At 38.6% G+C, this 13,607-nt stretch overlaps 1 protein-coding gene across 1 annotated transcript in view; it reads right to left on the reverse strand.

Annotated features, from left to right (window-relative positions):
• The window catches only part of LOC128659876 (gastrula zinc finger protein XlCGF49.1-like), a 35,837-nt gene extending 23,451 nt beyond the window's left edge, over positions 1–12,386 (reverse strand). Inside the window, exon 1 of the mRNA XM_053713453.1 lies at positions 11,889–12,386. The gene's annotated coding sequence lies outside the window, so the exon portion shown is untranslated. The remainder of the gene's footprint in view (positions 1–11,888) is intronic.
• Between the last annotated feature and the right edge of the window lie 1,221 nt (positions 12,387–13,607).

The raw sequence follows: 13,607 nt of genomic DNA on the forward strand, positions 1-13,607 counted from the left end.
CACACAATTTTGAAGGGGGAGACACATTGGCTTCCATACATACAGAACATAGTTTATCTGAAGGCACAGACATGTTAAACAGGCTTAAACTTGTCAATAAAGTACAAAAACCGTTTTAAAACAAAACCGTTACTGTCTCTTTAAATTTTAAACAGGGCACACTTTTTTACTGAATATGTGAAAAACTATGAAGGAATTGTTCAATTTTAACCAAATTTTCACCACAGTGTCTTAAAGCATTCAAAGCATTGCACCCCAAATTTCAGACCTTTAACCCTTAAAATGACGAAACCGGAGCCGTTTATAGTTTTAACCCCTCTACAGTCCCAGCTACAGCCTTTGCTGCTACTTTACCAAACCCAGGGGGGTATACGATACCAAATGAAGCCTTCTAGGAACCTTTTCAACTACTTCCAGACCCATACACATGCAGCTGCATGTCCTGCTCTCAAAAGTAACTGCGCAGTAATGGCGCGAAAATGAGGCTCTGCCTACTACATAGAAGGCCCTTCCTGACTGGGAAGGTGTCTAAACCAGTGCCTGACATAAAAAAATGTTCCCCAAAGTTATAAAGTGTGAATTTCAACCTCAAGCTGTATAAAATGCCCAAATAAAGCAATCGATCTAGCCCATAAAAGTGTCTACCAGTTTTATAGCCCGTATTAAGCCCTTTATTCTGTTTGAGACTAAGAAAATGGCTTACTGGTCCCCATGAGGGGAAAAATGACAGCCTTCCAGCATTACACAGTCTTGTTAGAAATATGGCTAGTCATACCTTAAGCAGAAAAGTCTGCCAACTGTTTCCCCCAACTGAAGTTATCTCATCTCAACAGTCCTATGTGGAAACAGCAAACGATTTTAGTTACTGCTGCTAAAATCATACTCCTCTCACAAACAGAACTCTTCATCCTTTTCTGTTTCAGAGTAAATAGTACATACCAGCACTATTTTAAAATAACAAACTCTTGATAGTAGAATAAAAAACTACAACTAAACACCACATACTCTTCACCATCTCCGTGGAGATGCTGCTTGTTCAGCGGCAAAGAGAATGACTGGGGTGGGCGGAGCCTAGGAGGGACTATATGGACAGCTTTTGCTGTGCTCTTTGCCATTTCCTGTTGGGGAAGAGAATATTCCCACAAGTTATGAATGACACCGTGGACCGGACACACCAATGTTGGAGAAATTGTTCGTATAGTCTCCACTTACATTTGAATTAAATTTTGAATTAAATTTTCCATCTTAATTTTGTTCTTTCTTTTTCTTTTCATTGGTGTAAAGGGTGTTACTATACCTGCACTAATGGCCTACACGTGGTTTTCAAATACAGCCCCCTGGCTGATTGTGTCAGGATTTGAAAGTTTTACGCCTCGATTTAGAGTTTGGCGTTAGCCGTCAAAACCAGCGTTAGGGGCTCCTAACGCTGGTTTTGGGCTACCGCTGGTATTTAGAGTAGTGTAGGCAAAGGTCTAACGCTCACTTTGCATCTGCGACTTTTCCATACCGCAGATCCCCCTACGCCATTTGCGTATCCTATCTTTTCAATGGGATCTTTCTAACGCCGGTATTTAGAGTCTTGGCTGAAGTGAGCGTTAGAAATCTAACGACAAGACTTCAGCCGCAGCAAAAAGTCAGGAGTTAAGAGCTTTATGGGCTAACACCAGTTCATAAATCTCTTAACTACTGTGCTCTAAAGTACACTAACACCCATAAACTACCTATGCACCCCTAAACCGAGGCCCCCCACATCGCCGCCACTCTTACGTTATCCCTATGTACCCCTAATCTGCTGCCCCTAAAACCGCCGACCCCTAACTTCAAGTATTAACCCCTAATCTGCCCTCCCTAACATCGCCGACACCTAACTTCAAGTATTAAACCCTAATCTGCCGACCGGACCCCACCGCTACTCTAATAAATGTATTAACCCCTAAAGCTAAGTCTAACCCTAACACTAACACCCCCCTAAGTTAAATATAATTTTTATCTAACGAAATAAATTAACTCTTATTAAATAAATTATTCCTATTCAAAGCTAAATACTTACCTGTAAAATAAACCCTAATATAGCTACAATATAAATTATAATTATATTGTAGCTATTTTAGGATTTATATTTATTTTACAGGCAACTTTGTATTTATTTTAACCAGGTACAATAGCTATTAAATAGTTAAGAACTATTTGATAGCTACCTAGTTAAAATAATTACAAAATTACCTGTAAAATAAATCCTAACCTAAGTTACAATTAAACCTAACACTACACTATCAATAAATTAATTACATAAAATACCTACAAATAAATGCAATTAAATAAACTAAGTTACAAAAAATAAAAAAAATAATTTACAAACATTAGAAAAATATTACAATTTTAAGCTAATTACACCTACTCTAAGCCCCCTAATAAAATAACAAAGCCCCCCAAAATAAAAAAAATTCCCTACCCTATTCTAAACTAAAAATAGAAAAGCTCTTTTACCTTACCAGCCCTTAAAAGGGCCTTTTGCGGGGCATGCCCCAAAGAATTCTGCTCTTTTGCCTGAAAAAAAAAGACATACAATACCCCCCCAACAGTACAACCCACCACCCACATACCCCTAATCTAACCTAAACCCCCCTTAAATAAACCTAACACTAAGCCCCTGAAGATCTTCCTACCTTATCTTCACCACGCCGGCTATCACCGATCGGTCCAGAAGAGCCTCCAAAGTCTTAATCCAAGCCCAAGCGGGGGCTGAAGAGGTACATCATCGGGCTGAAGAGGTCCATCATCGGGCTGAAGTCTTCATCCTATCCGGGCAGAAGAGGACATCCGGACCGGTAGACATCTTCATCCAAGCCGCATCTATCTTCATCCATCCGGAGCGGAGCGGAGCCATCTTCTTCCAGCTGACGCGGATCCATCCTCTTCTACCGACGCCTACTCGCCGAATGACGGTTCCTTTAAATGACGTCATCCAAGATGGCGTCCCTCGAATTCCGATTGGCTGATAGGATTCTATCAGCCAATCGGAATTAAGGTAAGAAAATTCTGATTGGCAGATGGAATCAGCCAATCAGATTCAAGTTCAATCCAATTGGCTGATCCAATCAGCCAATCAGATTGAGCTCGCATTCTATTGGCTGATCGGAACAGCCAATAGAATGCAAGCTCAATCTGATTGGCTGATTCCATCAGCCAATCAGAATTTTCCTACCTTAATTCCGATTGGCTGATAGAATCCTATCAGCCAATCAGAATTCGAGGGACGCCATCTTGGATGACGTCATTTAAAGGAACCATCATTCGGCGAGTAGGCGTCGGTAGAAGAGAATGGATCCGCGTCGGCTGGAAGAAGATGGCTCCGCTTCGCTCCGGATGGATGAAGATAGAAGATGCAGCTTGGATGAAGATGTCTACCGGTCCGGATGTCCTCTTCTGCCCGGATAGGATCAAGACTTCAGCCCGATGATGGATCTCTTCAGCCCCCGCTTGGGCTTGGATGAAGACTTCGGAGGCTCTTTTGGACCGATCGGTGATACCCGGCGTGGTGAAGATAAGGTAGGAAGATCTTCAGGGGCTTAGTGTTAGGTTTATTTAAGGGGGTTTGGGTTAGATTAGGGGTATGTGGGTGGTGGGTTGTAATGTTGGGGGGGGTATTGTATGCTTTTTTTTTTACAGGCAAAAGAGCAGAATTCTTTGGGGCATGCCCCGCAAAAGGCCCTTTTAAGGGCTGGTAAGGTAAAAGAGCGTTTCTATTTTTATTTTAGAATAGGGTAGGGCATTTTTTTTATTTTGGGGGGCTTTATTATTTTATTAGGGGGCTTAGAGTAGGTGTAATTAGCTTAAAATTGTTGTAATCTTTTTCTAATGTTTGTAAATTATTTTTTTATTTTTTGTAACTTGGTTCTATTTTTATTTTTTGTACTTTAGTTAGTTTATTTAATTGTATTTATTTGTAGGTATTTTATGCAATTAATTTATTGATAGTGTAGTGTTCGGTTTAATTGTAGATAATTGTAGGTAGTTTATTTAATTAATTTATTGATAGTGTAGTGTTAGGTTTAATTGTAACTTAGGTTAGGATTTATTTTACAGGTAATTTTGTAATTATTTTAACTAGGTAGCTATTAAATAGTTATTAACTATTTAATAGCTATTGTACCTGGTTAAAATAAATACAAAGTTACCTGTAAAATAAATATTAATCCTAAAATAGCTACAATATAATTATTATTTATATTGTAGCTATATTAGGGTTTATTTTACAGTTAAGTATTTAGCTTTAAATAGGAATAATTTATTTAATAAGAGTTAATTTATTTTGTTAGGGGGGTGTTAGTGTTAGGGTTAGACTTAGCTTTAGGGGTTAATAAATTTATTAGAGTAGCGGTGAGGTCCGGTCGGCAGATTAGGGGTTAATACTTGAAGTTAGGTGTCGGCGATGTTAGGGAGGGCAGATTAGGGGTTGATACTATTTATTATAGGGTTATTGAGGCGGGAGTGAGGCGGATTAGGGGTTAATAACTTTATTATAGTAGCGGTGAGGTCCGGTCGGCAGATTAGGGGTTAATAATTGTAGGTCGGTGGGGGCGGCAGATTATTGGTTAATAAATATAATATAGGGCTCGGCGGTGTTAGGGGCAGCAGATTAGGGGTACATAGGGATAACATAGGTGGCGGCGGTATACTGAGCGGCAGATTAGGGGTTAAAAAAATATGCAGGGGTCAGCGATAGCGGGGGCGGCAGATTAGGGTTAATAAGTGTAAGGTTAGGGGTGTTTAGACTCGGGGTACATGTTAGGGTGTTAGGTGCAAACATAGGAAGTGTTTCCCCATAGGAAACAATGGGGCTGCGTTAGGAGCTGAACGCTGCTTTTTTGCAGGTGTTAGGTTTTTTTCAGCCAGTTCAGCCCCATTGTTTCCTATGGGGATATCGTGCACGAGCACGTTTTTGAAGCTGGCCGCGTCCGTAAGCACCGCTGGTATTGAGAGTTGCAGTGGCGGTAAATATGCTATACGCTCCCTTTTTGGAGCCTAATGCAGCCCTTCTGTGAACTCTCAATACCAGCGGTATTTAAAAGGTGCGGGGGAAAAAAAGCCAGCGTTAGCTACGCGGGTCGTTACCGACAAAACTCTAAATCTAGCCATTAGTTATTCTCTTGTTTCTTTGAGTTATGTTGTTAAGCACAGGTTACCACAAACACAACTGTTTTATGATACTTTAGGATTATCTGGCATAATGTATATTAATGTTTCATATATGCAATCTACAACAAATGCGTCCAAATTTGATACTATTTATGTAATGACGTATTGGCCTCTAAACAAAAAATATTTCCTCTCACAATTTTATCCCAAAACGTTAAGGGTTTTCTTTCACCTTGTAAAAGGTCAAAAGCACTATCCGATCTACATAAGAGAAGGGCTGATATTCTTTTCCTGCAGGAGACACACTTCAAAAAGTCACAGATCCCCAAGTACTTTGGTAAACATTACACACAACATTTCCATAACACTGCACCAACTAAACACTGCGGAGTTAGCATCCTAATACGTAAGCATATCCCTTTCTCAGTCCTACAGATAGCTAAAAATAATGAGGGCAGATTTTTGGGAATAGCAGGTTTACTGTACGGTAAGCCAGTGTTTTTTTGCTCCTAACATTCGCCATCTGCCTTACTTTAAGACCATGTTCCCGGAAACTACTTGACATTTCTAAATTTCCAATATTTCTGGGTGGAGATTTTAACTTCCCTTTTCAGCCAGCATTGGATTCCTCCAACCCCCAACCTAGAACCTCAAAACGCACTTTGTCTTACTTATGGAAGACAATGAGAGATTATAATATGTATGACATTTGGTGATTCACTCATCCTACCACAAAAGACTACACTTTTTATTCACACCCCTCACAATCCTACAGCAGACTAGACTACATATTAACCGACCAATCAGGACTTGCCTTAATAACAAACTCCTCTATCACACCTACTTCCTGGTCTGACCACTCAGCGGTCATTATACAGATAGCATGGCCAAATATGCCTACTAATCCTTACAACTGGAGATTTGATAACTCACTTTTAACTCGCCAACCTTTTCTAGAACACTTGTCTAAAGCAATAGCAGAATACTTCCAAATTAACAATAACTCAGTAAAAGATCCATTTGTTGTTTGGGAAGCACATAAATGTACCCTTCGAGGGGAGTTTATAAAATATAAAGCCCTACTCCAAAAAACTTCTAGACAGCACTTCTCGAAACTAACCTCTGATCTAGCAAATATGGAATACTTACACAAAAAAAGACCCCCCAAAAAAATTAGAGATCAGTTAGAAATCTTTCTTGCACTGGAAAACCAAAAATATCCCTACAATTAAAACAAAAATATTATCAAGAAAGTAATAAAGCCGGGAAGATGCTGGCTAGAGCCCTTAAAAGAGTCAGGTTGAAATCGTTCATTCAGAAACTTAAAACTACACAGAATACTGTAGTGTGCACAACCCCCAAGATTCTTGAACAGTTTCATGACTATTATTCCAACTTATACAACTTACATGATACGGTCTCATCAGCAGGCACAGAGACTTCAACTCTAATTCATAACTAGACACGTGTGAACTTCCTTCACTATCCCTTGAACAAAGGGAAGCTCTAGAATCATCAATATCCACAAATGAAATCCTGGCAGCAATAAAGGATTTGTCACCAGATAAAAGCCCAGGCCCAGATGGCTTTTCCGCCAAATATTACCAAACATTTGCCTCAATCCTTGTCCCTATCTTACATACCTTATTCATTAACATATCCCCGACTATCCAATTCCCTCCCTTGATTTTGGCAGCCCACATAGTAGTGTTGCCAAAGCCGGGGAAATCTCCGGATACACCTTCACATTTTCGTCCTATTTCATTACTTAAAGGGACAGTATACACTCAATTTCATATAACTGCATGTAATAGACACTACTATAAAGAATAAGATGCACAGATACTGATATAAATATCCAGTATAAAACTGTTTAAAAACTTACTTAGAAGATCTCAGTTTATCTCTGCTGAAAAGGCAGTTGGAAAGCCCACGTGGGAAATAAGAAACTCCCCCCCCCTCCCCCTTCTTTTGCATATGAGAAGATCCTTTACATAAACAGGAGCAAGCTGGAGAAGGTAGCTGACTGTATTCAAATAAAACTTTGGGGCTTGGTTAGGAGTCTGAAAATCAGAGCAATGTTATTTAAAAATAAGCAAAATTATACATTTTTAAAAAAAAACTAACTTTATGGGCTTTATAAATAGATCATCTACAAAACATTTATGCAAAGAAAAAATGAGTGTATAATGGCCCTTTAATGTCAACACAAAAATTTACTCAAAAATATTAGCAGGTCGTTTAAATAAATTACTCCCTCAGCTGGTACATTACAATCAAGTAGGTTTAACACCATATAGAGAAGCCAGGGACAATACTATTAAAATACAAAATTTAATAGATTATTCAGTCAAAACAAAAACCCCCACAATCTTCGCGTCCATGGACGCGGAGAAAGCTTTTGATCGCTTAAATTGGAAGTTCTTAGAACAGCTCTTGATTAAATTTGGTTTCCCAGATACCTTTATACGGAAAATAATGTCCCTGTACAGCTCCCCAAATGCAAAAATTAGGTTGAATAACTCACTATCACCAATCTTCTCTATACACAACGGCACTAGGCAAGGGTGCCCACTGTCCCCATTGCTATTTGCCTTAGCTATGGAAGCCTTGGCTGCTAGAATTAGAAATAATCCAAAAATAACAGGCTTAACAGTTCGCGAGAAGGATTATAAAGTTTCTCTATATGCGGACAATGTCTTTTTGACTATTACCAACCCGCTTACCTCACTACCCGAACTACACTCTGAATTCTAAATCTATTGCAGGTTCTCAAATTTTAAAATTAACGCTTCAAAATTGGAATTTATGGGAATAGAGGTCCCCATTTCTACGCTTAAGCACATACAGTCAACCTTTCATTACAAACTCCAGGAAAATTCCCTAAAATATCTGGGTATCCAAGTTACAAATGACCCTCAGCAAATGTACAATGCCAACTATGCCCCCTATTGAAAAAGATACAACAAGAACTACAATCCTGGCACAACAAAACATGATCTTGGTTGGGTAGATTGAATGCCATAAAAATGTCCATCCTGCCAAAAATTATATATATATATATATATATATATATATATATATATATATATATATATATATATATATATATATATTTATTTATTTATTTATAAAATATTTTACCAGGAAGGATACATTGAGATTTCTCTCGTTTTCAAGTATGTCCTGGGATCACAAAACATTGCATTGATACAATAGGGTACAATAAAATACAAAAACAATAATAAAAATACACATTATATGCAAACATTTAACATAGAGCAGGTATGAAATATTTATCCATGACAGGAGCATTCTGTTTTGAGATATGTATAGAGGGATCTCTTAAAGGATTTTAGGCTTGGGGAAGTTTTTAAAGTGTGAGGGAGGTCATTCCATAATTGTGGCGCTCTGTAGAAAAAGGAGGATCGAGCTGCTTTTTTTTTGTATTGAGGCAAGCTAAATAATGTGCTGTTATTGGATCGGAGGTTATAGGAGGTGGGAATAGCAGGGGAGAGCATTCTGCTCAGGTAGGGTGGGAGCTTCCCAGAAAGGCTCTTAAAGACAAGGCAGGAAAGATGGAGGGTGCGTCTGGATTCTAGCGACAGCCAGTTTAGTTCTTTTAGCATGTCACAATGGTGGGTCCTGTAGTAACATTGTAGCACAAAGCGGCAGAGCGAGTTATATAACGTATTTAGTTTATTAAGGTGAGTTTGCGGAGCAGGTGCATATACTATGTCCCCATAATCCAAGATAGGCATCAGCATTTGCTGTACAATCTTTTCCTTTACTGTAGGGCTGAGGCAAGATTTGTTTCTGTACAGGGCACCTAGTTTTGGATAAAGTTTAGAGGCAATTTTTTCTATGTGGAGTCCAAAAGATAGATTGGGGTCTAACAACATACCTAAGTATTTAAAAGAGTGGACTGCGGTCAGCGTGCAATTGGATTTTGTTTTGATGCGAAGATGGGAATTTTGTAATTTATGTATTTTAGGTCCCATTCCAAAGATCATTGTGACCGTTTTGTCAGTGTTTAGGAAGAGTTTGTTTTTCGAGATCCACTTTTCTACCTCTGTGAACTGGTCTTGGAGCACTGTTTCAAGCTGCAGCAGATCAGATTTGTTTGCATAGATTACCGTGTCGTCTGCGTACATGTGTACAGTTGAGGATTTGCAGACATTAGGCAAATCATTTATAAATAATGTGAATAGTAGGGGGCCGAGAATGGAACCTTGGGGAACACCACACGTGACTGGGAGAGGGAGGGAGTCAATGTTAGAGACAGAGACATATTGTGATCGATCCGATACATATGATTTAAACCAGGTTAACGGGTGATCAGCAATACCAGAGTTTTTTAGTTTGAGAAGTAGTAGGTCATGGTCCACTGTGTCAAAAGCCTTTGCAAAATCAAGGAAAATAGCTCCAGTTAGGTCTCCTTGTTCCATGGCAGTTTGGATGTCGTTGCAAACTTTTAGGAGGGCAGTTGTAGTGGAGTGATTTGGTCTGAAACCTGATTGATCAGGGGTCAGATAGTTAGAAAGTTGGTAATACTCGCATAATTGCGTATGGACGCATTTTTCTAGGATTTTTGACAATACAGGGAGCAGTGATATAGGACGATAGTTAGAAACCAAGGTTAACTCCCCACTTTTATGAATAGGCACTACTCTTGCAGTTTTCCAGAGTTTGGGTATGTATCCAGACACCAAGGATTCGTTAATTAGGGTTGCAACAGGCTTAGCAATTGCCGGCGCACTGAGCTTCAACAGCATTGCTGGGATTTGATCAGGTCCTGACTGGTTTTTCATTTTTAGATTATCGAGGTGTTTCTTAATGACATTGAAGGGTACAGGTCTAAAATTGAACTTTTCTATATTGGGTCTTTGCTGTTTTAGTGGGGCCTGATCCACATTTGTAGCTTCAGGATGCGTGCCATTTATTAGTTTGTCAATCAGGGTGGTGGAGCATCCTACAAAATAATTGTTAAAGGCATTTGCTACTTCTAAGGGGAGTTGCAGGTTTTGGTTATCCACATTGACAGTAGAGGGTTGGGAGTGGATTGGTGGATTTTGTAAGTTATTTATGAGTTTCCAAAACTTTCTAGGGTTACATATATTATTGTTCAGATTTTCACAGAAATATTGCGCCTTAGCCAATTTTGTTTGTTTAGTACATATATTTCGCCATTTTCTATATACACAGTGATCATTCATAGAGCCAGTATGCTTGAACTTTGACCACAATGAATCCCGAAATTGGTACATTTGAATGAGGTCAGCTGTGATCCAATTCAAGTGTGCTCCTTTTACTCTCACCTTACGCAGCGGTGCATGTAAATTCCAAACTTGTAGGAGTTCAGACTGAAAGAATTCAACTGCAGAGTCTAGATCTGGGATAAGGTTTAATCTGTGCCAGGGGAGGTTCTTGATGTCATTTAGAAATGATTGAAGATTAAATTTTTTGAAGGACCTGGTGATTGTAACCTTGGGAGAGGATTTAGTTGCCTTTATTTTGCGCACGCAGTACACTAAGCAGTGGTCACTGAAATTGTTAGGGAGAACACCTGCCTCCTGGATTCGGTTGGGAGAAGTGGAGAGAATCCAGTCGAGCAGGGTATGATTATGGCTTTTGATGTTTATGCGAGTTGGGGAGGAGATTAATTGCGTTAGATGCAAAGATTTAAACAGCGAGCGACAACTGTTATTTTTTGGATTCAGCCAATCGATGTTAAAATCTCCAAAAACCAAAATTTCACTTTTTGGGTTTTGAGTTATGGATTCACTAAGGAGCTGTGCTATGTCCGAAATGGAATGCACAGGGGAGCTTGGTGGGCGGTAGATTCCTGCAACAATGATTGATTTACTGCACGGGATCTCAATTTTGCCAGAAAGGAAATCAAAGGTGGCAGGAGAGCTAGATTTTTGTAAGGGGGTGAACTTTGTGGAATTGTCAACATAAATTACAATGCCACCTCCTCTCTTTGCTCTATCATTTCTATGGCATGAATATCCATGTATTGCAATGGCAGAGTCAGGTATTTTGCGGGTTAGCCACGATTCAGAGATCACAATGATTTTGGGTTTGTATTGTAAACACCAAGCTTGCAGTGCATCAATTTTCGGTAGTAAGCTGCGGATATTACAGTGCACAAAGGAGAGGCCTTTCTTAGCTGGAAGGATAGGAATGGAATTTGTTAGGGGACCAGGGTTAGACTCTACGTCATTTGCAAGGGCAAGTAACATAAGGAATAGGAATTTGGAAATCATTTTTGATTGGCCATATAGTGAATGTGATACTTTATAATATTGTGAGGTGGGGGTAGGAGGGTTATTTTTTATAACCCTCCACCAGCACTCAGCAGATAAGTTACAGCAACAGAGCAGGCCATGATGTATGATAATTTGTTTTCCAGTTTGAGGTGTGTGCTTATGGCGGTTATTATGTGAACCAAATTGGAGTGAGAAAAGGGTTATCATGAATAACAGTAAGGATATATTTGGATTCATGTTAGTGGTATGAGGTGTGTAGATAAAAAATAAAAATGAAAAGTATATACACTATTGATGTGTGATATATAGCTATATGTAGGAAGAGAGGGTATTTATTCTATAGGGTTAAGTAGAAGGAAGGATGTGCTGATCAGTGGTTGCAGCTGTCATTTAAGGAGAATGAAATAAGTGTGGAAGACTATCTATAAAGGAAGAAATGAGCCTGGGGTGGGAGGGAAACTATCTTGCAGGATCTACCTTTTTGCAAAGCAGGGGCACAGCTGAGATAAGTTCTGTATTTTCTTGCAAGGCTTGGGTAGATATGTTTAAAAATCAGACTTTTTGCAAAGCAGGGGCACAGCTGAGATAAGTTCTGTATTTTCTTGCAAGGCTTGGGTAGATATGTTTAAAAATCAGACTAAAGGAGAGAGATAAATTAGCGTCAGATTGGGCTGCAAACATTTAGAGGAATGGGGAGGGAATATCTATGAACATTTGAGCTAAGGGTCATAAAAGCAAAAACACAGGGAAAGTTAAAATTACAGAGATAACACAGAGGTATTCATGTAGGGGAATAAAACCATTAAATTCCAAAAAAGATACATGGCCTTAGCTGATTAAACTAACTTTTAACATAATGGTCAGACATAATGGTAATAAAATATGCATTTTAAATCATAAAAACAAAACAATAAATAGCCAATACATATAACAATACACACATCAGAAAATAACAGGGTAGGTTAAATATAATGATATAACTATCTTGCAGGATCTACCTTTTTGCAAAGCAGGGGCACAGCTGAGATAAGTTCTGTATTTTCTTGCAAGGCTTGGGTAGATATGTTTAAAAATCAGACTTTTTGCAAAGCAGGGGCACAGCTGAGATAAGTTCTGTATTTTCTTGCAAGGCTTGGGTAGATATGTTTAAAAATCAGACTAAAGGAGAGAGATAAATTAGTGTCAGATTGGGCTGCAAACATTTAGAGGAATGGGGAGGGAATATCTATGAACATTTGAGCTAAGGGTCATAAAAGCAAAAACACAGGGAAAGTTAAAATTACAGAGATAACACAGAGGTATTCATGTAGGGGAATAAAACCATTAAATTCCAAAAAAGATACATGGCCTTAGCTGATTAAACTAACTTTTAACATAATGGTCAGACATAATGGTAATAAAATATGCATTTTAAATCATAAAAACAAAACAATAAATAGCCAATACATATAACAATACACACATCAGAAAATAACAGGGTAGGTTAAATATAATGATATAACTATCTTGCAGGATCTACCTTTTTGCAAAGCAGGGGCACAGCTGAGATAAGTTCTGTATTTTCTTGCAAGGCTTGGGTAGATATGTTTAAAAATCAGACTTTTTGCAAAGCAGGGGCACAGCTGAGATAAGTTCTGTATTTTCTTGCAAGGCTTGGGTAGATATGTTTAAAAATCAGACTTTTTGCAAAGCAGGGGCACAGCTGAGATAAGTTCTGTATTTTCTTGCAAGGCTTGGGTAGATATGTTTAAAAATCAGACTTTTTGCAAAGCAGGGGCACAGCTGAGATAAGTTCTGTATTTTCTTGCAAGGCTTGGGTAGATATGTTTAAAAATCAGACTTTTTGCAAAGCAGGGGCACAGCTGAGATAAGTTCTGTATTTTCTTGCAAGGCTTGGGTAGATATGTTTAAAAATCAGACTAAAGGAGAGAGATAAATTAGCGTCAGATTGGGCTGCAAACATTTAGAGGAATGGGGAGGGAATATCTATGAACATTTGAGCTAAGGGTCATAAAAGCAAAAACACAGGGAAAGTTAAAATTACAGAGATAACACAGAGGTATTCATGTAGGGGAATAAAACCATTAAATTCCAAAAAAGATACATGGCCTTAGCTGATTAAACTAACTTTTAACATAATGGTCAGACATAATGGTAATAAAATATGCATTTTAAATCATAAAAACAAAACAATAA

Source organism: Bombina bombina, chromosome 5, assembly GCF_027579735.1.
Source record: "Bombina bombina isolate aBomBom1 chromosome 5, aBomBom1.pri, whole genome shotgun sequence".
Lineage (NCBI taxonomy): Eukaryota > Metazoa > Chordata > Amphibia > Anura > Bombinatoridae > Bombina > Bombina bombina.